The sequence below is a fragment of the Triturus cristatus genome, chromosome 2_2, assembly GCF_964204655.1.
Source record: "Triturus cristatus chromosome 2_2, aTriCri1.1, whole genome shotgun sequence".
Classification (NCBI taxonomy): domain Eukaryota; kingdom Metazoa; phylum Chordata; class Amphibia; order Caudata; family Salamandridae; genus Triturus; species Triturus cristatus.
In genome coordinates, this window is record NC_140582.1 from 230,779,900 (window position 1) to 230,807,581 (window position 27,682).

Genomic DNA, 27,682 nt, shown 5'->3' on the forward strand with positions numbered 1-27,682 from the left:
GAATGTCCCGAAGGGACACAATCCTAGACATTTTCTTCACATGAGCGCACTCAGCTCTGGTGCCCCAAACTCAGCGCACTGCAACTCACGGACACTTCTGTTTGCTCAGTGTGTGCCCTCTGGACTTGCTCAGGCTATCTCCATGATGCTCCGCAGTTGACCCTGTAATGCTGGTGTTGTCTGTTTCCGTATTCATAGTGTTCACTGTGTATTTGTTGCCAGCACCAACAACTCCCTGAGGGCTGGCTTGCACTCACCCCACACACATCCATCACAGGCGTCAATGTTACATGTGGCCCTGCCAATAAAGGGGCCGGGTGCACGTGCTTGTAGCCAGTTCAACATAATATCTGCGTGTGTCCCTGTGGTCTTGTTGTATGCATGAGGGCCCTAGACCCTACGACATTCCATTGTGCTGTGTACAGCAGATGCCGACATGTCACCGCAGGCAGCGGGTTAGAGCTTGGACATGTAACTTTGTCATTTCCCACTCAATTCATAGGGAAGTGTACTGGAACATCGTACACAGAGCCAACATGGGTGTGTGACTGATGTGTGGCATGGTTCTGTACTGGGAATGTGCATCTGCATGTGTCTCTATGGCAGTGTGGGTCTCCTTTGTGAGGTGTAGGTGGTCCCTGAAGGGTAATGGACACCCACGTATGTGTTCTAGTTCGCCTTCCATAGGTTCGGACCACACCTCTTGGTCCACCTCCTTTTGGCATTCTGACACCTGGTATTGGGGTGCCATGTGTGAGTCGGTGAGTTGTTGTGAGCCAGCAGTGATTGCGGGTGCTTCATGCTGTGTGGTCTGTTGCAGGGGCAGGGTTCTCTTCTAAGTAGCTTGTCTGCCCTGGTCCTGGTGGTGGGTTGCGTGGGATGTCCATGGGCTGTTGTAGGGCGTCGGTGTCGAAGGTGTGGTGGTCATCTCCGGCATCACTGATGGGTTGTCTGGTCTGACCTGCTGGAGGTGTTGTTTGTCCCTCTGCAATGTGAAGGGGAGATGCATGTTGACATTGTGTTGACAGTTATGTTGGCGCATTGTTCTTGCAGACATGCAGACTGTGTGACAATGTACATTGTGACTGTTTGGGCAGTGCTGGCAATTTGAGTTGGGACAGTGGACATTTAGACTACATGACTGATGTGAGGTTGTACCCGTCCATATGCGTCTCACAGTTCCCTGCTCTGTTCAATGTTATTGGCCTGTTTCTGCGCATGGGCGGACCCAGTTGTGTCCCCTGTTCTGCAGTATCAGTGTTGCACTTTGTGCCAGATTGTCATGGGATGTGCTGTGATTGCTATGTGTGTGTGCTGCATTGTGCTACAGGGATGGGGGACATGTCCCTGGGTAATTGTGGTTGTGCAGTGTGCTACACATCGTTGTGCATGTGTTCCATTGTGCCCATCTCCCCCCGTCCCCCCAGTCCCTGTTCATTACTCACCCTGTTGTTGAGGTGTCAGGCCCTCTCGAGCTGTGTCCGTACTCCCACCCCCTTGCACCATCTCCACGCTAATGACTGGCCTCAATTTCATTCAGCTCCTCCTGTGGCGCAGGACTCCCACCTCCTGTCGCCGTTTCTGCCTTACTGTTGGCAGCAGCTTTGTGCCTGGTTTAGGTTTTCACATCATGCTAGTGCCTCTTGGCCTCCTCCATTGGCCTCCTCGACACTCCGGCTGCATTCACGGTGGTCTGATTGTGTGTCAGTTGCTGGTAGTGTTATGTCACCTCCGTGACGCCGGTCTTGTGTTCCTGCAGACTGCACCCCGTTTTCCTCTCCCTCTTCTCCTTGGCCTTCCCGACCCCGTTGTTCCTTGCTGGTTGTCTGTGGGGCTTGTGGGGTTTGCGTTGGCCTCTGCGCTGGGTCAGGGTGCACCCATGTTCCTACGCACTTTGGATTGTTTCTGGTGTGTGTTTTTTTGTTGCTTTCATAGGGCATCTTCCTGACAGCGGTGTGGGATTTGCAGGCCTGCCGCTGGTTTTCGCTGGTTTTTGCTGCTTTTTGTATTGCGATTGGCCTCATCGCAGCTTTTTTGGCATTTGTGTTTTGCATTTTTGCATCATGGCATTGATTTTATCGCGGTCATTTGACGTGTTATCTGGTGACTATCGCATGGTGCCGCTGTGTTATGAATACTTGGTTAACACGGCGTAAATTTCCCACAATAGACTGCGATGTTGGAGGTTGCGTTAAGTTACTTTTGAGAATATACCCCGTAGTTCAAAGTTAAGAGGGACTTCTAGTAGCAGTCTGTAGTATTGCACACTTGTGCTGCTGACTTAACAAGGCCTGTGCTGCTGCATTATTTTTTATAATGACTCAACAACGACAACTAGTAATGGCGTCTTCACCTACACACTTCTGTTGCCTACTCAACAGAGAATTGTAGTACCAGCCTGAAGGATTTCATCCATGCACTGCTGACTCATTGGGAACAGACATCTTGTGAAACTGCATCCGTGTGCTGCTGATTCGACTGGGACATCTAGTATTAGCATTTAGGATTGCTCCCTTGTGCCACTGATTCAATTGGAACATCTAGTCGCAGCTTGTGCTACCGATTAGCAAAATAAAGCCAGATCTTTCGGTTTTGTCCAGGCATGTTTTACATTTAGCTGTGGGCTTACGAGGTTATCTCCAATGTGAAATGCACATTTTAATTCACAAAAATTTTGACTGCTTGAGATGTAATGCACCATTTTGTTTTACTAGAGTCTTTCAAGTTGACAACATTTAGACATCCTATCTAAAGGTGAAGTGTGGTCCAGGGAAATGACATTAAGATAAACTCATTATTTGATCTTGTGGGTGCAATATGACATTTAATATTCAAATCCAATTTAAACAACCATTGGCAAAGCCAGTTGTTTGACATTCCTATGATGATTGCATATGAATGGATTGAAGAGTGAGTGCCTGGATGAATGAGTAACTGAGAAGAAGAATGGATGGTTAAAAGATGAGGGAATGAGTGCACGAGTAGATGGCTGAATTGATTAGCAACGGATGAAGTGTACAAGGACAGTGTGGGCAGGTTTGACCGAAAGACAGCAGAGCTGACCTGCAGGTTCTGCTGATCAGGAGCTGCACCTTAAGAAAACTCGTATCATTAGTTTAGGCGGTTTAACGGTTCCTCAATCCTAGCCATAAAGATAATTTTGGTTGGTGGCTGCTGATTCTATGTTTATCAGATAGAGGCTTTTTACATGCATTCTTTGTGGAGAGGGACTTCACAAACCCTCCAAGGATAACTCTGGCCGATCCCCCATATCTAGGGTCCTTTATTCTGCCCAGTGTGAGCACTATGTGCTGTGCATGTGTGGCATTTTTTAAGTGTGTTGAGTTGCTAGCAGACCATGTGTGATGCCAGTCATGGCCATTGAAAGAGACAGTGAATGTTGCTCAAAATAATGGTTCTTCTTTGGTTTGTTCGCATTCTTTGTGTGGACATTGCAGCCTCTAGGCTGCTACCACACGACCCCTGGTTCCAAGGCTGAGTAAATGCCAGGGTGTCTTAGCGAATATAAATGCATGTACTGCGAGGCCTAAAAAATATGCCCAGCATGATCTCCCTTTCCTCCCTGTGTTACTTTTGTCCTAGCCATGGATAAACCTTGCCTAGCGTGAGTGGCAGGTTTCTCTGTGGAATCTGCAACATACCGTTTGCAAGGTCCAGTACATTGAAGCCTGAGTGGAGGCCACCATAAGGAAAGGTGTTCCCAGGAGCCATGATGACCCTGAAGACTATCTCATCCAAACTGACTCAAGTACCTCTGCAACAATGACAACTTATGGAATGCAAGTGTGGAATTCGAGTGTGGTGAGCTTCTCTGCAGCAACTAGTACCCGCTACATGCAAGTGTGGAATGCATGTGTGGTGACCTTGCACTGCCTTGACCAGCATTACCCTGTTCAATATCTCACTTTGTGGGACCTGGAATCCCTCTGTTTCCAGCCCTAAAAGAGTTACAGAAATGTTTCTTCAGCATCTTAATTGTCATGGAAAGGTCTATTGGCTTGGGCCAATGTACCTGATTCCAGAGCAATTTGAGCATCCTCTGTATCCTGATATTGCTGAAGTTACTGTAGTCTGGTTTTGCAGTTTCACCCTAACCCTACATCACAGTTCCAAAAGATGACCAGGGAGTCCTGGTGGATGCCCAAGTCCAGTGGCAGCCAGTAAGTTTTGGCGGGAGGGGGCGGAACAAAACCACACATTCATATATACACGCACGCACGCAGCAAACAGCTTAAAAGAAAAACAAACACTTACCTTTCCAGGAGGCTTGGGACTGCTGCCTTCCCTCATTGGCTGCCCTAAGGTCAGCCAATAGGTGAAGGCAGCAGTCCCAGCGTCATCACAGAGTAGGATGGAGTCAGTGAGACTGTGGACCCCACCCCACTCTGTGATGAAGTGTCACTGATGGACACTCGACTCTGGGAGCTTCAGGGTTTAAAAATTAAGCACCCAGGTGCGAGGCAATCAGTGACGCTGCTCCTAGTCACTGAGGAGAGGCCCTCAGGGACCTTTGCTAAGCTGAGGAGTTCACACCCACAGGAGCTGTGACTTCCTCAGCCCAGCAAGTTCAGCTCAGGCAGCCAGGAGGCTGCACTAAATGCGCATGTCTGGCTCCTGGCTGCCGGAACTACAAGTGAACAGTGTTTGTCAGGCTGACCTTTGTTCAGCCTGACAGACACTGTTCATGGGGGGCGCAAGGTGGAGAGGCATGGCCCCTCAGCCCCAATGGACCGGCCGCTCCTGCCCAAGTCCCCGTTTCTGTTTTCTTCAAATGGAAAACACAAACCGAAGAACTGTTTACGAGATATAAAGCTGTGAAGATTGGCACCCCCAAGGGAATTATTGTGTGCTAGACCCATTCAGGTACTAGTAGTCTGCTTTCGAGAACAACAACACCTCAGATGCATTGAAACAGTAACTGATCTTCACTAAACTGCTTCCAGGGCCGCAATTCTGAATCCTGGAACACCATTAGGCTCATTATACAGGACATCAAGATTTTTAGGAGTTCCTTGGCACCCTAAGTTCCACCTTTCGACTTGGTTTGGGATCCTCTGTTCATTTTGTGTGGTGAGTCATTGGGTGACACCAAAATGTTTTATTTCTGGTACCCTTTTGGCAATTATTCAGCCACCCTGGCACACACACACACTGAGTTGTCTCAGTTGCCTCTGAGTTGTGCTAAGGGTCCCTGAAGAACAAGGCAAAGACCATATGTATTACAGCCAATTTTGTTCTGTGGATATACAATCAGAATATCATATTTTTAAATATTGTGCTATCAGTGTATCATAGCCAGAAAGTTACTTGTAGATACAGTAATACATCTTTACCTCTCTATACATGTATTCACAATATTTTGTCAGTTGATATTCTGGCTGCGATATTTTTTGTAGCACAATTCTTTTGTGCTCGCTATTCTGGTGTAAAACCATCTTGTGATGCTGTTAGGGAAATAACTAGGATTTTTTCTTTCTTTTGCAGTGTCACTAATTTTTTGCTACCCTAGGTTTCCTATATATAAATAAAAAACGAATTTGTCATGAAAGATATATAGATTGAGTGTATGGAGTGTAATCAATTCTGTAAGCCCCTGGAGTAAGCTTTGGGTGCTCAAGTCACCACCTTTGATCATCATGTGTACAAAGGGCCTACTTTTCTTCTCCAATGCAAGTTAAATAGCATCTACAACCCTGGGACACCAATGATAGTGGACAGTACACACCACGGACACAGTCCAGTGACTAATACCTGCTCCAGGACCCATGGAAAAGACCTCATACCTTCCTTTTAATTTGATGTAAAACATTTCAAACACTCTGGGGCAGATTTACAATAACTGGCGCATCACTGCATATCAGCAGGGATGCGCCCGTTATTTTGCGTCACGGCAGACACCTCTTGCGCCACCATGGATGAGCCGCATTTACAATGCGGCGCACCATGGGGCAAGAATAGACAGATGCGTGACGCATCTGCTGCCGTAAAGGTGACGCACAGCTCCAGCAAGGCTCGGGGTGCCCCTATGCCTAACATGCTGCGTCAATCCTTACGCCTGCTTCAAGCAGGCGCAGGGTTTTGACGTAGCATGGTCGTAAATGTGACTGAGTGAAATCTTCACTCAGCCACTTTTAGGAGGCGTTCCTGGGCCGGAACGCCCCCCCTGCGATGGAACGCCCACATTTGGTGCAGGACTTTACAACGTGACGCATCTCCCTAGATGCGTCACATTGTAAATACCTCGCAGCATGGCGCTAGCTTTGCGCCCCCGCTGCGTCACAAAAGTGACTCAATGGCGGCGCAAATGTGGCATACGGGGCTTATAAATCTGCCCCTGTGTATTTTTAAAACCAAACATTACCCAGATAAGCATTTTAAAGATATAGAGTCAGAGGTCTGGACACTTCTCTGGAATAATGGCGTTCCATGCATAGCATTGACCAAACTTATGAAAAGTTGGTACGACGGTGGAATCGCTCTTCCAGCAATCAATAGTTATTAGTGTTCCTCCCAGCTGGTCGTCACCAATCGCTGGATTCACTGGCCAGATACAGAACCAGCCTACAGAATGGACAGATATAATATGACCCCAGGAAATAAACTATTTAAGAGCTATCTATGGTGGGAAGAAAAATAGACCAAAATATACGCCAACCTCGACAACAGTGGCGCTAAGTTATACGGCAACAATGGCTCTGGGATGGAAAGACAAATTCACATTGGCCACCCACATTTCGAGACAAACTGACTGGGGCTACTGGCTAAATGTTGGGAGTTTGATAAATGGGATCTTATTGGATTATCAAAAGGCGGTGACGTATGGGTAGCGGGGAAGGTGGTCCCTTTTACTGATCTTCAAAGAGACTACGATTTAAACACAAGGGAGGCCTTTCTATACCTTCAGGTCCGTAATGCATTATATAAAGTAATCCCCAGACATACAGATCTCCCAGCATTGTCGCCCCTGGAGGATAGACTCCTAGACCACTATCTTAAGGAGAAAGTGATCTCTCTGACCTATAGAAAGATACTTAACAATACACCAGACAAAGGGGCAAAAACACGTGATAAGTAGGTGGATGACATAGGTGAAATGAGTGATGACGAATGGCTAGAAGCGCTGGCTTCCCCCTGTGAGGTCGAGATCCGTTCTAGATTTAAATTGGTCCAACTCAAGCTTGTACATAAAGCATACTATACCAATGGGGTCCTGGCGAAGATGGGGGCTCTGAGTAACTCATTATGTCCTAGGGAGTGCAGCCAAGAAGGGACTTACTTACATCAGTGGTGGGATTGCCCCTTCGTCCAGTTATACTGGGGGAAAATAACGAACAAAATGTTGGAAGCCTTTGGGAAAACATTGGAGATCTCACCATGTTGGTGTCTTCTCAACATATGGGACACAACCGATCAGACAGTCAACGAGAAAACCTGGGTCTCTCTGGGATGCATAGTGGCAAAACGCAATATAACTAAAACTTGGAAAAGTGAGACTCGGCCCAAAGTGTGAGAGTGGGAAGCAGATATGGATTGGTGCATGCTTGCAGAGCGAGTGGTATACGAAGGGAGAGGTTGCCCAACGAAATGGAGAAAAATCTGGGGGGCTTGGAATAAAAGCAGAGGTATGCTTTGTACACCATTCAATGATTCTTCCTTGCAGCATCTCGGATACTCGAGTGCTTGACGTTCACATTGTGATTGACATTGTGATGATTGCTTTGACGATGTTGGTCTATTGTTAAGATATGACTAAATATGTATACTTGCACTGTGCCCGCCTACTGTCAATTATTTGTCTGTGCTTAATCTTCAATAAAAAGAATAAAAAAAAAAAACACTAAATATTTAATGAGAAATAATAGAAAAAGAATGTTATGGTAATACTGCTATACTTTCTGCCTTTTTGTGTTCATTGAAACGGAAGCCTTGTTTGTAATACTTTTTTTAAAAAGTAAAATTACCTTGAAATATGTACTTGAAATTATATAAATAGCTTGTAGTAAAGTAACTTAGGATGAATTTTAAGAAGATCTGCCTGCCTGATAATTACCCAAAACCTGTCCTCCCCGTCCCAGTTAATACTTAATGAGAAACAGCCCCCTCCTCTGCAGAATCACGTTAAAGTAAAGTCTGAGAGTGCACAGTTGCATGATTTTCAATGTCTCATCTGATGGATCTTGTTAAGTTGACTGACTTGCAAAGGGAGTTAGCAAAAATGAAACAATTTAACTTTTGTGAAGCTCATTTGGCCCCACAATCCCACAATAAGGACCAGGAATCAATAATTGAAATTAAGTAGTTTTATTGCCAATTAATAACCATACCAGTACATCTACATATCAATAGAATATTAAAAAGATACAGGATTACAGCTGGCAAGCTGAATTATTCCAATAGGTTCAGTCTTGATGGAATATGAAATAAAATAATCACAGCTACAACAATTAAAAAACTGAGAAATAAAAATAGTTGTTCCTTAAAGAAACTCCGATTTGCTCTCTTAAACATGAATAAGTTCTAAAATTCATCTAATTAAGACTCTAAGTTTAGAATAAGGATGGTTCATAGAATAGGGTTTAAAAGAAATTGAGAAGTGCGAGAAAGTGTCAGCATAGTAAAGACTCCAGTAGAAGACTTCCCGAATTGGAAATAAGTTTTTAGTTAGCATGAAGCTTCACACTTGCAAGAGCAAAGGAAAAAGAGAGGTCTGTACCCCTCAAAGTCTAAGGGAATCTGCTCTACTTTCTAACAGTGTAACCATTAATTAAACAAAAAAAAACTTCAACAACAATCATGTCTCTTCCCACACCACCAGGAACCAATCATGTTATTTCTCGTGGCATGCATTTGCAACATTACCTAAATTTCCATCCCACAGAACTTGGACAATTACTGCAACCTTGAGCATTCCCTATTCCTGATACGTGATGAATAGGAGGCTTCCTCCGCTCATTTGGTCTTCACGTTTCTTGCCAAGATTTCTCTTCTCAGACCTTACTATCAGTAAACTAGTACATACAACAATACTTCTTTTCTCTAGCTAATGAAGCGTTGAGAACGCACCAGCAAAAGAAAGAACACGCTAACCAAGCAAAGTACATTTCATAATCAAGGCCTTTAGTCAGGCTAACATTAACTAAACATTTAAATGTCCACTTCAAATACAAGCTTATACGTGTGCCCCTGTAACTGAGGAACAAGTGCAAATGTGAGTAAAAGCATACATGACCACATGTTCAAATATCTTTCAGTATACATCCAAATGTGCCTTAAAGTATGAATGCACCACCCTGGGAATGCCAAAGAATCGATCGCCAGATAGGAGAATGCTGCTAATATGGAGGGCAGTTTATACATGGGTTTGGCAGTGCAGGAGCAGGGCGGTCCCGCTCCCACATCGCCAAACTCATATAATGAGGCCATGAGTCTGATCATTCTGGTCCTAGAGTACTCAAGTCAGCTATGTCGTAAATAGCATTCTTTTTAAGTCTCGCCTGACCCAGCGCATGCGCTGGTCTGGCGAGACTTATTGAGAGGGCTCCAAAAAGTGCTACCAGGCCAGCCTAGAGCTACAGTGCATGTGCGCGGGCGCTCGCACCGTGCTTTACCGCGATTACTTTCACTTTCACGGTCGCTTTGATGTTTGATCGTGATTGCGATCACTTTCACTTCGCTTTGCATAGCCAATAGGTCTCGCTTTTGGGACCTTATAAGTATTTAGTTATGCAACTGTTGCATGGCTAAACAATTATAAGGTCCCAAAGGCGAGACCCATTGGCTATGCCAATGCTTGTTTGATTATACCATGTTGCACATTAAAGTCTCAGGTGTGATAGCGTACAATATAAATCTGTGATTTGTTTGTATTTAGAAATTATGATTATTTATTTTGTACATCCTCATTAAGTATGGACTGAGATGGGAAGGACAGGTTTTGGGTTAATGATCATTTGTTGAAATGATGTTGCATTTGTATTTTAAGACTCGATATTTTAATTGTATTCCTTACCTACATTAAAATTCAATTTCCTCACATATGTTTTAGCACTGCTTTCTTCTTTCTGGCTCCCCATTGGATTGTACAGTATGGTGTGGAACTAAACTGTAAAAGAGCAGGCACATATATTCTAGGTGGAATATGCACAGGTCACCCTCATTTGTTCCACCATCACATCAGGCAAACATGTCCAGTATGAGGCGAAATGCCTCTATGTCCTCGGAATGGGATAGTGCCACATATTTTTAGGACACGATTGTGTCCCTAATGTCAAAACACCAGACCTTGAGATATTTATAAAAAATAAACAGGATGACCTCACAAACCCCTGTGGGTGTCATGCTCCATTATTGGTCATCCTGCGCTCACTAAAAAATCCTCTAATGGCGGTGGGCCTTCTACTGCGTCAAGGGTTCTCACAGGGAAAAAAGAGCTTTAAGATCCAGATAGGAGATATTAAAATCCTAGTCACCTACCTTAAGGGTATTTCACTTAAATAGTCAGGTGGTGCAGAGAAAATTAAAAAGAGATATGTGATGTGTAAGAGACTTAAATGGTTTCTACATCCAACTAGGTCAACAGGTTACAAACCCCCCAGTGCTTTTTACAGGACAGAAATCCTACTTTCCATAGAATGAATTCCTGGCGACATGCATTCACCACTAGCATACATGCATACAGTACAAATGTGGATATTCTGCTGAAAATTCATATTTTGCTTATCAATTCGTTTTAATAAGGCCCCTTACTATGGGATTTTCAAACACTATGGATGCGGTAACGAGAAGCCTTGTAGTCACACATTAGTCAAAGGTCTCACCCTGTTTGCCAACCAATTTGTGCGTTTATTCTCCACCCTCATTTGTACGCCTGGCTGACCGAAATTTGACTTCATAGTGTGACTCGTAAATTCATAGCTTCACCTACTTATCAGTATCCAGGTACCCAACAGCTCTACACCAACCAACAATAAATACTCATACCTGCAATTTAAAGACTGCCATTTCCTGGCCTTTAATACAACATATGGTAATGCAGTACATGCTACAGAATGGACTTGTGGGCCATCTCGATGTCTACCTGAAAAAAGCTGATATACACACTACATCGCAGCTATCCTGAAAGCTTCCACAGTGTCGAATGAGGTGATCCAAGCGTAGATGCAAAACAGATCTGTGCAGTATCCTGGAGGCCACTGTGCTCAACTTGGAAGCAATCACAATAGATTTGTCTATGTGCCATTTCAGAGCGCTTCTAAATTTGTAATGAGTGTGGTGCTGAAAGCAGAATTACAATTGTTGGTCCCAAATGAGTGCATGGTCATAAAACAGAAAGACTGGCACGTCAAGGTCGCTTTCAACATGCAGAAAACTATGGCAGCCATATTGATGTTTTGCATTCTGTGAAAGTCGATCAACAAAATACCCATATTGTTTTGGTGCGGTGTATAAAGTTGAAGTAAATCATTGTAATACCTTTCTTAGCATGGCGTATTGAATAGGAGAGAGTCATATTATCTACCACCCATAATGTATTTTGTGCACAGCAGAACACTGCCTAGGATGTATACCTGCAGTAGGTGTGCACTCTACCTCCTTAAACCCAATAACTATTGCTACACCTCTTTGGCCCCCACTGGCCTGTACATATAACCGGCTTTCACCTCTCATTTACATAGCCCTAATATACGTACACCCAGGGTGTCAGACAGGTATAGGATATAGGCCTGTGTACCAAAATATAAGTGGCCCGATTAGAGGATCAGATGGCTAAAAAAGATGTCCACATTTGCAAAAAGGTCAGTTTTGAACTTGTAAAGACATGATATCTAAGTGTTTGCAAAGTATGGGAGACTACATCCATCTGTGCTTGCTGCTGGGAATGTTTGTGATGATATCAGGGAAATCATCAGTAAAAACTGTCCCACCAGACCCTAAAAGAGGCTCAGGAACAATCAAACAGATGGCCTTACCACTGACTTTTCAGACCAGCCCTTTGGGCACTGCCTGAGTACCCTGTAGGCCAGTCCTTTTCAATGTACCTAGCAGATCTTAAGTGTATCTTGCTTACTACACCAAACTATGTCGGCAGGGCTCTTAATGCACATTCTTTCCACTGTCTCTATCAACCTCTCCTCCTGCACTTGCTTTCTATCACTTAGCTAGTACACCAACCTCCTCCTGGAACCAATGTAGTACTGTCACTCTAATCACATACTCAGTCTTCGAACCTCGTATGCACCTTGTCTCAGTACGTCCTGTTCTTGAGTTTCATCAAGTCCACTCTTTTTACACCATCTCTACTTCACATATTTCCCCTCTGCCTATAAGCGCCACTACATGGGTAATAACAAAAAAATAAATCAGTATACAAAGTTCCAAACTTGTGGCATTCTCACGTACATTTTTTCTGATTTTGCAAACTTAGGGTGCGAGACATTTATTTTGTCCTAAAAGCATTTTTGTGTGTGACTGGAGTGCAAAAATGAACCCCGTCTAAAGAGAAGTTCGGCCAACTGTGCAGAAATCGGGCGTTCTGCATTCGCATACAGCGCGCGGTGAGCCCCGGGGGCGGTAAAAATGACTTTGCAAATTGCCAAAAGAGCTCGGAAACCCTACAAAAATTAAAAGTACATGTGCTCTTCACAGATTGCATTCTGCCCTTCAGTAAAATCTTTGAACTGTGAGCGGGCTGCGTTTTTTGACGGCCTTGGCTCCTCAGTCACCTGTCGTGCTGCCATAGAACAATGCGGTGACCTTTACGACACAAGTCATGTCAATAAATCCTCACAGCCTGCTTGGCTTATGCATAATAGCGAGGCAGGTGCTATTTTTATCGAGTATTTGTATTTAACAAGGTCGGTGAATGAAAACACTACACCATGGCACGAGTTTATTACTCTGACCTTTGCCCTAACTAGAGCGAGATGTCAGAGAGACCACAGTTGTTGTGAGGGGATATATAATCCCCCTCTTCTTTCATTACCTCCCTCTCCCGTCCCAACCACTCGGCCCACCGGGCGGCCGTTTTATCCATAAATGGAAGCTGGTACACACTTCTGAGGACGTCTAGAAACGAAAGTTTATAATACCACTGGCGATTAAAAATTCAATAAATTTACACAATTTTTAAAAAGAGAAATTTCACATTATGTACAACAACAAGCAAATTTCTCCTAATGTCAAATATGGCTTTATTTTTCATTTACCCTATAGAGAATGATGAACTGTATCTAAACAACCTCGCATGGTAATGTATTGCGGACAGAGGTAGGGGAGAGTAGACATGAGGCACAAGAGGTGACAGGAGGTGACGTACAAGGAATGTATGCTCATTGGAGTATTGCCTGTGAAAACAAGTTGCATTGTTTTAAGGTATCCCTATTTAAATCATTCTTAGGGGCATATCAGCAAGGCGTGGCAATAGAATTATCGCCGCTTTTGCGTCCGTTTTCGGCCAAAAAGCGGCGATAATTTTATCGCCTAATTAGCAAACTCATGCTAACGCGTGAAAACTTGCGTTTCCGTAGGAATTCCGAACACCCAGCTTTGCATCTCTAATAGGATGCAAAGTGGGCGTTCCTGACCTGACATGACAGGAGAAATGTCGCTAAGTGGCATTTCTCCTATCATCAAGCCCCACGCTATGAAGCATAGCGGCAAGAAAAGTAGCGAAAACCCCTGTTATCGCTACTTTCCTTACGCCTGCTTCAGGACTGACTTAGCCATGATATCCTATGGAAGGTGGATATCATGGCTAAGTTTGTAAGTCCCTATCATCAAGCTAACGCCACATTGCGTGAGATTATCGCTGGGTTTCCAGCGATAATCTCACGTTAGGCAGTTAGCGTGAGGATTTTTATTGCTTTTGAGATAAGCGTTGCTAATAGCACGCTATCTCAGCGATAAAAATCCACGCTAGCCGGCGATAATTATCGTAGCGCAAAGTACGCTTAGCGATAATTATCGCCAGTTGTTGCTGATATGCCCCTAAATGTATAACTAGGCTCATAATCTTCTTGGTTAATTTTACACCTTTATTTTCCTCACTCCTAACTAGAGGGCTGTTTTGTACCCAAACATGCATATTGATATTCAAAATATCAAATTAAAAATCAATGTTAGTCTTAGATTATAAAAAGGTTTTCTATACACGGCTCAACATTTTGAGCATTAAGAAAAATCACATCTGTACTTTGTAGGTGTTGTTAAAGAGAACTTTTAGCTCTCTGTCAGTATAAAGCCTGCACAAGAAATAAGGTTCTACTCAAATGCATACGCAAATTGCTGCAACAGAGTTGTTTAGGAGTCATTCTTGTCTGCAAGCCTCATTGATGACACAAGGGGTGACAGGAGAGGTCAGGGGTACCTCTTTCCACCTTAACCCCTCGTACTTGCTCACATCTTTTTCAGCCTTCGTTCTCTTTATAGCATCTATGTTAGATGTTGGTAAACCCATCTGGGTACTGTGGCAGGACTGAGTCAGCTCTGTGACCACAGTGGGGAGAGTGAATTTGAGGCTCGGGAGGAGTTTTCCAGGGTAGCCTGGGAGAGAGAAGTCTAGGCGGGACACGCCTGCGCAAGTGGATCTATCTGTGAAAGTCCTGAAAAGAGGTTGGAGTGGTGGACAGAAATGGGCCCGACAAAAAACACCAAGTCCAGGCTGCAAATTAGTGCCTAGTTACGAACCAGCTAACTCAAGTACATTCTGCCATCACAACTTCTGCCTACAATTCCGTATAGTGTTAACATGTCTGACCATATAGTGAGGTGAAGGCACGGAAGGTAGCGCCAGAAACCTCTGGAGATGGCATCACTTCCTGCAGCACACATCCACAGAGCTGCTTGTTGCACGTTCTTTGCCTGAGCTCCCTTTTATTCCTTTCTATGGTGCTATATTGATACTTTTGGATTTTTTTCGGTAGACCCTGCTTTACTGGGCTCAGACTGTAACAATACCAGCCACAGTGTTGTGTTGCTTGGTAACTAGTTACCTTGCATCCTCGTGTGTGCACAGAATGTTTGTGTTTGTACGGGGTTCGGGTTCCACTGCGTGGTTTACCAGGATCGTTGCTGGAACTGGAGAGGGACGTTTTATCTGATGGATGCTCCTCAGTATTAAAGGAATCTACATGCTAACGGTGTTATCGTCTTCACTTCAATTGGCGACTGAGGAGCTGAGGAGCATCGAACCAACGTTGGATCCCTGAACTTGGAATTAATTTCTTTGGATCATTCTGAGGAGGCGGAACTGTCGTTTCGCATATGAAACTGGATATACTGAGCGAAGCCTTCAATGAGGGATCGATTCATGTGTTCGCGGTGTTGCCTAACGTGCGAGAGTGCTTAAGGAAAGTCCTTTTATTAATGTTATCAACGCGCTAAAACGTAAGGAATACCTGCCGTTGAGAGATCGCATCTTTCGAAGGATCTTGAAACCCTGCGCGATCTCGGATCTTCGGCGGAGTTGTGACATCCTCTTCGTTCTTCTTGAAGCTTCGTTGCTATGGATTTGCTGTGACTCTCAGCTGGATTACAAGCGTCATCACGTGGGGTCATCACGACACGTATTGTCATCCCGTGGGCACGGAGCAACGTCATCACGCTGCGTGACCCCCCCCCCCTTGTCTGCCATTTTGTTGTGTATTCGTTGCTTGGTTACCAAGGACCGGAGCCGAGTGAACAATGGAATCTACGCACCGAACAGAGGGAGATTGCAGCGCTTTCCTCACATAGCTTGAAAGTGGGGATTGTTTTTGTTTCTTCGTGTACATCGTACTGAGGTATTCTAAATAACGTTTTTGTGAATTGTATCTTGCTGGAGACTGATCTTCCGTGGTGGCCATTGGGTGTCAATTATAACAAGACCTCTAGCCTGTACCAATTGTCATCATGTCTACAGAGGGCGCAAGTTCATCTCAGTCAAACAATGCTAATTTTAGCATTTCTTCCCCTCCACCGTTTTGGGCCACAGGAAATGAGCCTTCCCTCAAGTGGTCTGAGTGGAAGGCGTATTTCGTTAATTACATCGAGGCTGTGGATGAAGCAAAAAAAATGGCGGCGGAACAGAAGAAAAGATTGTTATTGCATGCTCTGGGGGCTATGGGAATCAAGACCTTCCACCAATTGGCGTCAGCGGGTGCGGTTTTCCAACGGCTGATGTTTCATTTATTTAAAAAGGAGGCTGGTGTAACCGTTTTCCAGGATGATATCCTAATTTATGGGGGAACCAAGGAAGAACATGATGCTAGGCTTAGTAACGTTTTGAAAATCCTGGAGGGTAAAGGCCTTACTATTGAGTTCGCTAAGTGTAAATTCGCTTGTGAAAGCGTAACTTATTTGGGACACGTTATTGATTGTAATGGTGTTAGACCAAAGGCGTCTTTAGTGTCAGCTATTGAAGAGGCACCAACCCCTTGCAGTAAAGATGATGTCAGATCCTTTTTAGGCATGGCTGAGTTTTGTGCTAAATATGTTCCTAATTTTGCCGACAAGTGTTTCAATATTCGGCAACTTCTGAAGAAAAATGTGAATTTCGCTTGGTCTACTGAATGTGATAAGGATTTTAAAACTATCAAGACTGCAATTGCAAATGCGGCTTGCCTCAGTAGCTTTGATCCTTCTGCAGAAAGTTTTGTAACTACTGACGCAAGTAATAAGGGATTGGGGGCAGTTTTATCCCAGTATGCAGGTAATGGCAAGGAAAACATCGTAGCATTTGCATCTAGGTCTCTTTCCCCATGTGAGGAGAAGTACCCGATAATTGAGAAGGAGGCATTGGCATGTGCATGGGGTCTCGACCATTTTAAATCATTAATTTGGGGAAAGGTATGCACTCTTAGGTCTGACCACAAACCTTTGGTAAAAATGTTGTCCTCGGAAGGGTCATCTAATGTCTCGTCTAGATTGTCTAGAATTTCTATGCCAATGCAAAACTTTACGTATAGAATGGTGTATACCCCTGGCAGAGATAATTTGGTAGCTGATTTTTTGTCTAGAATGCCGGTCATATTGGAAAAATGTGAAGATGAGGAATGGAATAATTTTCAAGTTACGTTGATTCACAGTCAGGGCCGCTCCGCCATTGACAGAGATGAATGGGAATCTGAATTCCGTGGGGATGAGACATTATCTAAAGTTGTGTCTTTTACTTTGAATGGTCGGCCACGTAAAGATAGTATACCCGACATGTTGAAGCCTTTTTGGGAACTCAGATCAGAACTATCCTTTTGTGATGGTTTCTTGTTAAAAGTTGAAAGGGTTATTCCTCCTGGGAGCTTGCGTTCTTCTATTGTGGAACTGTGTCATGAGGGTCATTCGGGTATTTCCAGAACCAAGGCTGTGATTAAAAAATTGTTCTGGTGGCCTGGTTTGGATATTGAGACAGAAAGAGTGGTTAGAAATTGCACTACATGTGGTAATTCGGACAAGTCTTTAAAGACCTTTAGACCTCCTATGTCTGATATTATCGTTGCAAAGGAACCGTGGGATACGGTTGCTATTGATATTTTGGGACCCATTAAAGATCAGTGTGGTGAGTCTCAGAAGTATATTTTTGTGCTTATGGACCTTTTTTCGCACTGGCCTGTTGTAAAGATTGTGGATAAGGCTGATACTGCAGCAGTTCTTGAATTTTTGGATGTGTTTTTTTCCTCGGAGGGTATTCCGGCGTCTTTAATTAGTGACAATGGAGTACAATTTGTGTCAAATAAGGCTAAGGAGTACCTTGCAAAGATTGGCGTGAATCATCGGACTACTTCTTTGTATAATCCTAGCGGGAACGGCATGGTGGAAAGATTTAAACGTGTGTTAAAAGGGATAATTCAAATTGCTTCTAGTAAGGCAGAAGATTGGATTCCACAAGTGGGTAAGACTGTCTGGGCTTACAGAGTGACTGCTACCGAATCCACTGGGTTACCTCTGTTTATTATTATGCGGGGACGTAAACCCCGCTCTAAGTTTAACCCAAGCTGGTTATTTTCTTCGGGTCCATTTATCTGGTCAAAAGATGAGGTATGGAATAGGATGCAGCGTGTTCATAAAAAAACAGTGAATACTACAATGTTAAACACTCCACTAAACCTGTGGTGATTGAAGTGGGTGACTGGGTTAGAGTTAAAAAAAACCTGGATTTGTGTGCAAGGGTGAAAGCTCCTTCTTTGATGCTGAGGAAGTGGTAGAAGCGCTTCACAATGCCGTGAGACTTAAAAATGGTGAGGTTTGGAATTTAAAAAGGGTTGCCATGGATCACCTCGGTCAGTCTAGTAGACCCAGTGAGGGCCTTTACAACTCAGATTGGTTGGAAGATGATTTTAATAACGTAACAGTTCTTTCTGCTGATTTGGCTGAGGGTGGTAATATGCAGCTTCCTGTTGTGATTCAGGAGGGGGATGGGGTGGTCTCTGAGGTTCCAAAGTTCGCTGGTCCTAACTCTGATGAGAATATTCCAACTTCTGGTGAGAACATTCCGTCTGCTGGTCTTCCTGTTGTTAATCAAAGGGTTCCACGTTCAAGGAAGGCTCCTGTGTGGCTTAGGGATTATGTGGTTAACAATGAGTGATGTTGAGTTATGGTAAATATTGCGAGTTCATATTATTTGTTATTTTTAGGTCCTTATTTTTGTTATTTACCTTTTTTTGTTATTCCCTTGTATATATTATAATTTAATTGGGTTTATATAAGGAGGGGGAAGTGTTGTGTTGCTTGGTAACTAGTTACCTTGCATCCTCGTGTGTGCACAGAATGTTTGTGTTTGTACGGGTTTCTGGTTCCACTGCGTGGTTGACCAGGATCGTTGCTGGAACTGGAGAGGGACGTTGTATCTGATGGATGCTCCTCAGTATTAAAGGAATCTACATGCTAACGGTGTTATCGCCATCACTTCATACGGCCTGTGCAGGTAAGAGTGTGGGGCGGTGGGGCCGGGTGGGGGGGAATTCGACAGACAACGACGAGGGGAAATTATCTATTTTTTTTTCCCTTGTCATTGTCCATCTAAATCTCCCCCCACCTGGCCTCACCGCTTTTACCTGCACGAGCCGCGGCTGAACAATACGAGCCGTTTACCACTTGTGGCAAGGGCTTATTCTATGGTGTGACACAAAACTGAGCTTCAAGTACAACTCTTTGGCACTTGACTCTCTGGGTAGCGAGGTAGAGCGTCTCAAGTCTTATTCAGGGAGGAGGCATGGTGTGTAGACTCAAAGTTTAGTTAGAGGTATAACTGCAATGTATAATTCAATGTTTTTACCTAAATTGAAAATGCACTTTATTCAATGCACACACTAAAATAGTATGACCTTTATATAAGTGAAACGGTCAATTTAAGTGGTGATTTCTTTTATGCAGCAAGCCTTCACAGAATCTTCTTTGTAGATTGTGTCACTCGCAGTCAAGCCCTCCATCTCTGTTCATCCTCACCCACTCTCCACAAGCACAGATGAGGGGAGTGAACTGACTTACTCCAGGACACACTGCATGTCTGGAGGTTTCAGCCCTATATGTATACCCAGTTCACAGACAGAAATAGCATATTCTCTAGATCCAGATCTCAGCAGTAGTGCTGAAACAAATGTCAGAGTGGGGTGCTGGCCATAAACCTCATCACAAAAGTCATTGGGGCCGTGAAAATTTCAAATGCTACTTAGGTGCTGATTAATATTTAGGCAGACGGCCCCTGGCGGAGGGAACGCCCATCAGATTTATAACTGACCACCAAGCTGGTGGCCATTTATAAAGTCTTGTCTGGAGCTGCCAGCACAACGGTTACTTTCAGCGCATTTTACTGGTTGGTACAGGGCTCCGTCAGCAGGATGCAGACCTGCACCAAACAGTTTTTTGTTTTTATTTTTAAAAAGAAAATCTAAAAACAGAATTTTCTTTTTGAAAATAAAAAATGCAATGCTCCCCTAACCATGGAGTTGTCTCCAATGGCAAGAGGAGCATTTAGCAGTTCTTACTGTTCATTACTGACAGGTTTTTCTTGGCATTGACGGGGAGTGAAAACTAACCTGTCATTCCACCCATCTATATTAGGTGGGCAGAATGAGGGGTCAGCCTCCGCAGGGCCGTTAATGAAGTTTGGCCATGGCAGAGATGGAGTGGTCTCTGCCGCGGCCAAACTTAAGGTCGGCTCGCAAATAAATTCAGCAGGTGGACCACTATGTTGGCCGTGAGGGACCTACTATACGGTTGCAATAGAGTCCCCTTCCCTCCAACATGTAAAATGGGACCTTTAATGCAACAATGAGGCATGAAACGTGGTAGCATTGTTACTGCTTGTCGTTGTACATTTTCACATTTGCATTTACCACAAACATGTTGCTGGTGTTAAAGTGGCACATTTTGTGCATGGCTTTATGGAATTTTACCTTTTCATTGATGTAGCAAGGCTACATCAGTAGCATTTTACGGCAAAACTCAAAATGAACAAAAACTCAACTTGTCGAAATCTAGTTGTTAGACGTGGCCCTTTTGGCAGGTTCACCCCTAAACTTTTTGCCTGTCTCCTAGCCTGCTGTGTAGTGTTGGTGGTTTTAGGCCTCTAGGCACTTTAGTACTGTGGCCCACTTTAAAGTGTGTGCGCTCTCTAAGTGCGTGTGGTGAGATTGGCCTGCCCTCCCATAGGAATGCATGGGAGATATGTGTGTCCATGGTAATTCCTTGTATGAGAGGAATGCAGGGGCAAGTTTAGTATGTATGAACTCGTGAGAATAAATGCTGCGCAATGGTGTGCGCAGAATTATGGTGACTGGTGGAGAGACATGCCACTTTTAGAAGTTGGCATTTCCGTGTGCTATGTGTCTGCCTGCCTGATGTGCATTGCATGTCTGGCTTGTGAGTGACAGGGGCTGGATGGTGTGGGTGGCTCCAGGAGATAGGTGAGTCAGCCCAGTGGTGAATAGAGAGATCTGCATCTAGATGGGAGGGAGGAGTTGCACCTGGGACCTGAATACGGCTGTGCCTTCCGTCCACAATGCTGGCTCCGCCCCCTGTGGTGTGTCTGATCACTGAGCCCCCACCTAACAATAGGGAAGAGGAGCCTGGTAAATAGAGTGCTCCAAAACCAGTTGCATCTGGTTTCCCAAGCCCTGTGCTGTGTCACAAAGGAAAATGTCCTATAAAAGAAAGGGCTGTGACCCCATGAAAATGTTGTGCTTTTGGGTGTTGTTCCTGACTTTGGGGGGGGCCTGCTGCTGCCGGGCTCCAGGAGGAACCGCCACTAGGGACTGCCTCCCTGCTGGAGGCTCTGTGAGCTGGTCTGCCTGGGCCCAGCCTTTGCCTTCCTCCATCCTAAAGGACTCCCCTGGACTGTGGACGTTTGCTTTTATTTTTTTATCCTGAGAAGCGCCTTCGTTTTTGGGCTGCAGCGCTGAGCTGTGATCGATCTCGAGGGAATCCTGACGTAGGGATTCCCCCGCATTGCCTGCTTCTTGTAGCAGCAGCCCACCCCACGTTGCCGGCATTCTGAAAGAGCGGGTGCCCACCCAGCGGTATGGCCGCTTATTTATACTAAGAACCAAGCGGGAGCCCACCATGTATCGGTACCTTGGAAACGGGTGCCCACCCCGCAATTGCCTTGCTTGAAAACGAGAGCCTACCCCGTATTGCCACCGCTGCTGCCGAGAACACTGTAAGCAGCCGCGCTGCCCGCGGTGACCCAGAAGTCGAGTAGTGCAGGCCAGGGTGCAGGCGGGGCCTGAGACGCGCCGGTCGGGTGCCCACCCCGTGCTGGGGCATACGTAGGCGGTACGGCGAGAAGAAAGCCGGCGTCTCCCCACGGGGCTCCGAGAGAGAGGGAGAGCCCCGGAGTGCCAGCTGAGGAGCGGAGGAGTGCTGCAGTTGCTGGCGGGGCTCCCGTGTTGTGAGGAGAGCCCCACGTGCTACCTGAACGGGCCGAAGATCGAGTGCTGCATCCAGTGGAGGAGCTGAGCCTCATGAGCCCGCCAGTGTACGGCAGCGCCAGGAGAGAGTGAGCCCGGTGAGTGGGGCTCAGAGTTTAACTTTTGGTTGGGGGTGCGACGGGGGCACATTGTCGGTGCCCGCCCCCATGCGGTTGCCCTAAGGACACCGGGGGTGTCCATGCAGTATTTCCGGCTGCCCCGTTTGGCAGTGGGTAGCTGCAACATTTGGGCGCAATTGTAGGAACCGATCGAGGGTTCCCAAGGCACTGCAGTGCCAAGGCATTTCCCCCAGCTGCCCCACCTGACAGTGGACAGCTGCAATGTGATGGCATAAGATTAGAGAGTCCCAGAGAGGGGCTCAGGAGGCACGCTGGTGCCCGGGCTCATTTTCACAGCTGCCCAGCAATTAGTGGGCAGCTGCCATGTTTAGGCCAGTGCATTGCGCACTTTTGCTGCTGTGCAGCCAGCCCGGATATTCTGGACATTTGTCATTTGAGCCCCGGTGAGGGGCCAGTTGGCCTGGGTCCAGGCCCAGTGTGTTGTGCCCCCGATTGGGGCACACTGCGTTTATGCAAACTATTGCCCATGGTGTTTATGCTTGCGAGGCCTATTGCGTCATGATTCTTACATAATGTGCTTTTACGTATGAGGTTGGTGCATAATGTGTGATGCTAATGTAGTTTTATGCCTAATGTGATTCATGCACAAGGTAATTTAGGCATCTTCTCTTTTACGTTGTAGGATCTAGGTCTCAGTTCAGTCTTTCACCAGTAGTTACTTGTGCTCTACATTTACTATTTGTGCTACATTTACAATTGGTGCTTTGTGATGGTTTTGACAGTGGCCCCATTGGCCCTGTCAGGTGTATATAGTCCCCTGTAAATACTGCCTGGTGCCTGTTGGCGCAGTGTACATTGTGTGATTATGATCTAATGTGTTTTTGACAATTCAAAGGCTATTTTTATATATAACCTTGTGTGAAGTTCCTTTTGTGGTGCGCCTAGTTGTTGCTGCTGTGTGTGTGTGTTGCGCAATTTACACATTGCCTCCGGGATAAGCCTGACCACTCGTGCCAAGCTACCAAGGCGGTGAGCAAGGTTTATCTTCGAAGTGTAACTCCCTTGCCCTGACTAGAGTGGTGGTCTCTGCCTGGTTTTGGAGCAAGCCTTAGTCAACCAGAGATCCCATTTCTAACACTAGTACTGAATCAGATTTTGGTGGTAGGGCTGTGTTCTTCCAGAGCAACAGAGTAAAATGCTCTGTCACTATGGTGGAGGTCCCAATGCCGAAATTTAGAAATGTCTTTCAGCCCAGCAGACATTTCAAGCATTCACAGGAACTGCTGTCAAGGCAGTTCCAGTTCCTGTGAACTCATTGTCAATTCGACGTGTAGCTCGATCAAACATGATGGAGCGGTAAGTCAAAGTTACTTTTCTTTTATTTTCAAAAAGAAAATACTGAAGTGGAATTTTCTTTTTGAAATTAAGAAAAATGTCCCTCTCGCCAAGGGAATTATTTCTATGCGAGAAGGATATTAGGCACGTTTCACTGTGATCCTGCGAGTTACCAACCTCAGATATTCAACTACCATATACTCACCTGGGCCCATAAACATACACACATTCACATAGGCTAATAGATACCTCTGGGGTCAATTTGTTTTACTAATACCTGTAAGATGAAATTATCTTTTTATTTCTTACCAAACCTTTTGACCGAATGTACTTTCCTCTGGTCAATAGACCTTTTAGTTAACTGTGTAGGTAAAAATTGACATAGAATAAAACCTTCTTTAAATAACCACAGACTCAGGAGAGTTTTAAATGTTTATCTAGTTATATTCATGTGAGCCAAGAACCAAATACAATTAGAACACCGTTTTCTCCAAGTAAGGGAATAAGTTTTAAGACAGATTAATCGTTAAACAAAGTTATTTTGATGACAGTATCTGAATAGGGAGAAATCAGAGAGAGCAGTACAGTGAAATACTACACAGAATTATAGTTAAGATGGTGTGGAAACCAACCCCTTGGCCAAGGAGTTGCTCTCGGTCCCCTGGGACAGATCAGGTGACAAAGGCTCAGGACAGGATTCAGGGACGGGATAGATGACCTCTTCTAGATATACGGCGCCTGCGTCGTACCCCTCTCTGACAGTATCTTCCGTGATCTTCTTCTATTATGTGCCTCCTCGGTTCTTACGCGATGTTCTTCTAATTAATTGGCTAAAAATTCTAAGCCTGGAAAATGGTTCTTCTTCAGCATTTATTCAGTTCTCGAGAAGCATCCCGGTCTCTCTGCATTCTGGTCTCACTGTGGTCTGTTCTGTGATCTGTGTTCTATGCTCTAAACTGACTAACTAAACTACCTCAATTATACCTTTCTAATGGCATGTACCACCCCTAAATGTTTCGAATTAATGAAACTCCTAACTCTGATTGGACAGGAAAGGAGAGATCTTCATCACTCCATGCTAAGTTTAATACTTTTCTTTTAGCCCATTGTAAACCAATCCTGCCTAAAGAATCTGATCATGGCATCCCTGCCTATATGGGTGTCTCTGTGATACATCCTAGCCAATCGTGAAATCATACAGTCTGGCATTACTGGCCTGCCATCTAGGTAAATCCATACATCATCTTCTGACCTATTTTGGCACCCTACTTTCACCCATTCTTCTTTTTCTGTCATTTCTACCTCATCTTGTTTCAATTTTCTTGTTTAAGGTCAATTTACTTCTGGCACAGTATTGGGCAATCTGGTCATCATTCCTAATACGGGCTGATACATAATCATCTCCTTACTGATGTGCGGCACACTTGACCACTGCAACTTCTTTTGGCAATTGTATTGCTTCAAGCAGTTCTTTTACGAAATTTCCATTTTTAATTGGGGATCCCGAAGAAGTCAAGAAATCCCTCTCTACATCCACAGTTGGCCAAAATCATGCACAACCCTGTAACCATACTGGCTATCAGTAAAGATGGTTACTTTCCACTTTTTCCCAATTTTGCAAGCTTTAATCAAAGCTATCAATTTGGCTACTTGTGCAGATTTGACTCCTGGTAAATAGGATGCTTCGACTATTCTAGCCACTGTACACACAGCGTAAGCAGCACTTAGTTTCCTCATGGTGCATACACGAGCCGTCTACAAATAGCTCATGTTCAGCATTCTTCAAAGGTTCTTCCTCTATGTTTGGACGGGGTTTGGTGCAAAGTTCAGTCACATCCAAACAGTCGTGCTCGACTTCATCTCTCACCTCTTCTCCGTTTACATCTGGTAATAAGGTGGCAGGGTTAAGCACAGTACACCTGACTATTGTCAAGTTTTCAGCACCTAATATTATTCTTTCAGACTTAGTCATCCAACTAGGAGTAAGATACTGAGTTTGAGTTCCTGTTAAAAGAATCTCAACTGAATGTGTTACATGCACCTTTACCGGATGTCCCATCACAATTGATTCGCTCTGTTCTAGACTCATGCAGTTTGCAGCTGCTGCTTTCAAACAACCAGGTGAAGCTGAGGCTACAGGGTCCAAAGTAGCAGAGAAGTATGCCACTGGAGGTCGCATCAAACCATGTCTCTGGGTTAAGACTGAATGTGCACAACTATTTCTTTCACAACAAAACAGTGCAAATTCTTTCGAGTAATCTGGCATACCTAAAGCAGGGGGCTTCACACAGACACTTTTGTAATTTTACAAATACTTCCATACTTTCATCATCCCATTCTATTGGGTCTTTTGCTCGTTTCTTAGTCATTTGTATTAGGGGTTTGGCTAGCAGAGAAAACCCTACAGTCCACTGCCTACAGTATCCCACAACTCCAAGGAACATTCTTATTTCTCTCTGGGTTTGCGGCAATTTCACTTTCACTTGTCTTATTATTTGTATTCTTTCAGGGGTCACTTTCCTTACTCCGCGTTCTATTTGGTGTCCTAGATATTTGACTCCGGGTTTGCAAAATTGCAATTTTTCTGGGGACACTTTATGTCCACCATCAGCCAAATGATTCAACAAGGCAAATGAATCAGTAACACAGTCATCTCTTGTCTTAGACGCGACTAACAAGTCGTCAATATACTGCACCAGTACTGATCTCCTGGGTAGCACTAAGGTTTCTAAGCACTTTTTCAATATATGATTAAAAATCGAAGGACATTCAGTATACCCTTGAGGAACGCGATTCCAGACTAAAATACAGTCCTCAAACTTAAATGAAAAAAGATACTGACTATCTGGGTCTAATGGAATGGAGAAAAAGGCATGGCATTGATCGATTGCAGTAAACCATTCTGCCTTCCATGGTATCTAGTACAGAATCACTGCTGGGTTGGGTACTACAGGGCAACAAGGTACAACAATCTAATTAATCTTTCTTAGATCTTGAACTATTCTATATTTCCCGCTAGGTTTCTTAATGTCAATTATAGGTGAATTACAGGGGCTACTCATTATTTCCTTTAGAATGCCTTGTTCAATCATTCAATCAATTTCTGCTGCAGCACCAGCTTTAATTTCGGGACTCATTTTGTATTGTCGAGTATTTGGATAAACTGCACCTTCCTTTACAGTTACTTTTACTGGGTCTACATTTGCCATTAACCCTACTTCTTTTCCTATATAATCCCACACATCTGTCAATTTGACCTCATCTGGTAAATCGTCTTTTGTCATCATGAAATACATCTCGTATAACTCTGTGCCTTGTTTAGCTAACATGATTTTGTAGACTCCGTCTTCATCTGGGGTTTGAATTGCAACACCGTCCGGCATTCAAAATAGTGTGCAATTCATTTTGCACAGAAGATCTCTTCCTAATAAATTTACAGGATTGGAGTCACACACCACAAATTTCATGCATTTTCCTGAAATTGCCAATGCGTACCTCCATTGGTTCTGTAATAGGGGTTCTAATCTGCTTATTTCAAATGCCCACTACTTGGATCGCTTCTCCCGAGAGGGCTAGGTTTGGAATGTCTGCTGTTCTCACAGTAGAACGGGTAGCACCAGTGTCCAACAAAAAGGTGATATCATTTCCTTCTACTTTACCATCAATATATGGACCTGACTGATCTACCGGTAAGGATGCACCAAGTACGCACTCCTTTTCCTCCCCCCTCAGGCACCATCATTGGTCGCTGTCATCGAAATAAGTGAAGGAAATTGTGATGTTACAGAATTTTTTCTTACCACTTCCTCCTTGAAATCCGGTGTCTGCACTGTACTTAGCCTGGTTCACAAAATTTGGCAGAGGGGCAGGTGGCAACTGACTGTAGATTTACATCCTGCTGCGGTTGACTCATTATCACCTCATTCTGCGTCTGTGGATTTAAATTTTGATTTGGGCCATTATTATTCTGAATATTTTTGCACTTGTTTTTCCAATGCCCCAATTTTCTGCACCCATGACAGGGAAACTTTTTCTTTGCCTCCTCTCTACTCATTCATCCTTTTTATTTTCCCCCATTATTTTCGTTTTGGCCTTGCCCCTTTCCTTGATTTCCTGTCTGACTGTTTAGTTGGAGTTCCTGCTGTTCCGCTAATTTTACTTGGGACATCGCCTTTTCTTCTAACTGCTTTCATCTATTGTCAATTTCGTCTCAGCAATACTTTGCGTATTTAAGAATGTCATCTATTGGTCTCGCTTGCCAACACAACATGTGCTGATGAATCATGTCACCAATTTTGGGTTTCAATCCTGTCACAAATTGATACACAAAATGTCCCATATCTTTATCTCCAATGTTCTCAAAACCAC